Raw genomic sequence first — 4,377 nt, forward strand, 5'->3', positions numbered from 1 at the left:
CAGATATTTTGGCCAGAGCCGCAAGAGTCCCTGTATACCATCTGTGGGACAGAAGAGCCACACAGGTTTCCAGACAAGATTTAAAATAGTGCTTGCAAGAATGCTGAACAGGGTTTATTCTAGCGCTGCAGCTGGTAAAGTTCTCATTTATCTGGTTATTGTTGGCCAATTAACTGCCTGCCGACCCTCAACCGGTATTGGTAAATCTGGTTAGTGACATCACTGCACTTGGTGCATGGATTGCTGCCTCCACAAAGCTCTTGCCTGTGACCAGAGGGACCTGGCAACTCTTCAACTGGGCACATTTTAAAAAAGGCTTTCTCTGTATACTCCTTATGATCAGCTTTCTACTCTGGTCTTGGAATAAAAAAACAGGTACCTATACTGAGAGCCAGTGTGGCGTAATGGTTAAGAGTGGCAGACTCTAATCTAAGCTCTGGGTTCGGTTCCTCCTTCCTCTACATCAGCAGTTCTCAACCTGTGGGTCGCAACCCCTTTGGGGGTCGAACAACCCTTTCACAGGGGTCACCTAAGACCATCGGAAAACACATATTTCCAATGGTCTTAGGAACCGAGACACAAATAATTTTATGGTTGGGGGTCACCACAACATGAGGAACTGTATTAAAGGGTCGTGGCATTAGTAAGGTTGAGAACCACTGCTCTACATGAAGCCTGCTGGTGACTTTGGACCAGTTAGTTCTTTCAGAACTCTCTCAGCCCACATGGAGGCAGGCAATGGCAAACCACTTTTATATGTCTCTTGCCTTGAGAAACCCTACGGGGTCACCATAACTCAGCTGTGACTTGATGGCACTTTCCACAACATACTATTACTATAATGAGTTGCATAAGCTTTTTTTCTCTTTAGAATACACATGAGTGAAGCCCAATTAACCTTTGGCCTGTGGAGTTCTGCAAGGCTCCATCTTGTCCCCTGTGGCTCTCAGCACCTACATGAAACCATTGGGTGAGGTCATCCAGAGATTTGGGCTGAGTTGCCACCAATACGTGGACAGGGATGGATCTACTTTTTTGTTTGTTTGGAGGAGGGCAAAAGTACAAAATTATGCTCCCATAAATTATATACTTATTGCTTCTTTATATATACGTCTATAATCAACAACTCTTTTACGCGGGCCTTCCCTTGCGTTTGATCCGGAAATTGAAACTGGTCCAACATGCGGTGGCCCGGCTGCTCACAGGGGGCACCTTCCGAGAACATATCTACCCTGTGTTGCGCTGCCTGAATTGGTTACCGGCTGAATTCTGAATCATCTTCAAGGTGTGGGTGTTGACATTTAAGGCCTTACGCGGCCTGGGAACCTCGTACCTTCGGGACCGCATTACCCCATACGTCCCGAGTCGACCTCTACGCTCAGCAGAGGCCAATTTACTGGAGATCCCTGGCCCCTCAATGATGCGGCTGGCCTCCACTCGGGCCAGGGCCTTTACGGCTCTGGCTCCTGCCTAGTGGAACACTCTACCACCAGCTGTCCGGGCCCTGCGGGACCTTGGAGAGTTCCGCAGGGCCTGCAAGACCGAATTGTTCCACTGGGCCTTGGGAGAGACCAGTCGCTGAAAGTGCCCTGCTCTGCCCTCCCCCCCCCCGCGCTGTATAAGGTCCCTAACATCATTGGGACCCATTATTCTCTTGGGAGGGTTGCATATGGGTTTCGTGGGGTACTGTTTTAGAATGTAAACTTTTAAACTTTTTATATGTTTTTATATATGATACCGGTAGTATATTGTTCACCGCCCTGAGCCCTTCGGGGATAGGGCAGCATATCAAATCAAATCAAATCAAATCAAATCAAATAATGAATGAATGAATGAATGAATGAATGAATGAATGAATGAATGAATGAATGAATGAATGAATGAATGATGCTGATCTCTATGAACTGTTAATGAATAATTACACCTTTACACCATTTTTATAATGTCTGCATTATAACCCCTCTGCACACATAAAAGCCTAGTTTTTTCCTGGACAGTTTGAAAAACACAGCACACATAATTTTGACGTGGAAATCACTAAATACATCTCACACTCCTTTGCAGGCTGATAAAGTATAGCCAGACCTGAGCAAGGCTGTTAACAAAGGGGCATTTTGGAGGTCATTGATTCATAAGTCAGAAGCAACTTGAAGGCACATAATAGGCATGAACCTTCTTGTTCCCCGCCCTCCTCACCGCTTTCCCAAGGTCAGGCTCTTTGGGGAAGGCTGAGCCTTTCAGATGAGGGGGCAGGTCTACTTGTGGCCTTTGATTAAGCCAACCATAACACCACTCCCAGTTTTAAAGAGGTAATCCTCTTCTGCAATGCCCCATTTGACTCCAGGCTGCTCCAGGCTTGCAGTGCCACAGCACAAGGCAGGGGAGCAAGAGAGGCCCTTTCCCCACTTACCTTAAGCCCCGCGCTACTCTCCTCAAGTAGCGTGGGGTCCCAGGGCACTCCCCACTACAGGGGCGGCGACAACACAACTGCCCCGATGCTGCAGCTCTCGCGCCCCTCAGCGCGCGGCATCCCTGGCGCTCCTCGAAACGGCGCCTTCTGATGACCCCGCGCTCGTGGGATGCCCGGGCACAAGCCAGAGATGCCGTGCTCTGAGAGTAACACGCAGCAAAGGGCAGCAAAGGTAAGTGGGGAAACTCCCAAAGAGGGCCCCATCGGGCATTCTAAACTATTAGCCTCCGAAACCCTTCTCACCCTGTGAGTATTCAGAATGGGCCCTACGCCCCCCCCCCCAAAGTTTTGCATGCCCAAAGCTTACCATGGTCACTGTCAACATACAGCCCTTGAAAGGGGGACAGGAAGACAAGAAACTGGAAAGTCCACCAAGTGGATGAGTAGAAGGTGCTTCAGCCTGGGGAAGGAGGGAAATTAGTGGGGCCAGCAAAGGCTACGTCCCACTGCATGGAACTTGACTTGACATCTTTGAATATCTCCTCAAGAGCCTTTAGTTCCCCCTCTTCTTCGCTTGCCATGGTCTGTCCCAACCAACAGTCTCAGCTTCTGCCGTACCAAGGGTTGCAACTCCCCTCTGAGGCCCAGGGCATGCAGGAGAAGTCATCTCTTCCAGGCAGTTGAACCTCCCCCACCTCCTAGCAGCTTTCTAATCAGGGGAATGGGGCATGTAGCTGCAGAACAAGCCATTTCTTCTGGGCAATTTAGCCTCCCATATCTCCTGCCACTACTCCGCTCTGCTTGTGGCATGGGCCCCTGTCCCCCTTGTCCTTCACACAAGCCCAAGCCTGTATGTGAATCACAATTAGCTCTGCCTGCAGGGTTTGCCAACTCCAGCCTGGGAAATTCCTGGAGTTTGGAGGTGGGGCCTCTGAAGGGGGAATTTGGGAAGTGTTTCACCTCATCCCACGGTGTGCCATAGAGTCTGCCCATTTTCTCCAGGGGAATTGATCTCTGTAGAATGGAGATCAGTTTAATTCTGTAAGAAATCTAGAACCCACCTGGAAATTAGTGACTGTATTTACACCACACTTCCAACCAATCCTAGGGAGGCTGTGGAAACCCTAAACCAATGCCTGGAGGCACTTTTGGAATGGACACAAGCTAATAAACTGAAGCCTAATCCCAACCAGGCAGAAGTGCTACTGGTCAGTGGCAGATCTGAGGACTTAAACTGCCACCCATTCTGTATGGGATTACACTCCCTTTGAAGGAACAGGACAATGTTTTGGGGGTGCTCTTGAAGAAGGTGGCCACTGTGGTCAAGAATGCCATTTACCAGGTTTGACTGATTAGCTCGCTGCGTCACTTTCAGGGCTAAAAAAGATCTGGCTGCTATTGTTACCGCTGCTGCTTGGGTAACAATAAGTGATTTCAGCTCAGCAATTTAATGAGGCGCAGGAAGCCAGCGTTAAGAACATAAGAACATAAGAACATAAGAACAAGCCAGCTGGATCAGACCAAAGTCCATCTAGTCCAGCTCTCTGCTACTCGCAGTGGCCCACCAGGTGCCTTTGGGAGCTCACATGTAGGATGTGAACGCAATGGCCTTCTGCGGCTGTTGCTCCCGATCACCTGGTCTGTTAAGGCATTTGCAATCTCAGATCAAGGAGGATCAAGATTGGTAGCCATAAATCGACTTCTCCTCCATAAATCTGTCCAAGCCCCTTTTAAAGCTATCCAGGTGAGTGGCCATCACCACCTCCTGTGGCAGCATATTCCAAACACCAATCACACGTTGCGTGAAAAAGTGTTTCCTTTTATTAGTCCTAATTCTTCCCCCCAGCATTTTCAATGAATGTCCCCTGGTTCTAGCATTGTGAGAAAGAGAGAAAAATGTCTCTCTGTCAACATTTTCTACCCCATGCATAATTTTGTAGACTTCAATCATATCCCCCCTCAGCCGC

Source organism: Sphaerodactylus townsendi, linkage group LG01, assembly GCF_021028975.2.
Source record: "Sphaerodactylus townsendi isolate TG3544 linkage group LG01, MPM_Stown_v2.3, whole genome shotgun sequence".
NCBI lineage: Eukaryota > Metazoa > Chordata > Lepidosauria > Squamata > Sphaerodactylidae > Sphaerodactylus > Sphaerodactylus townsendi.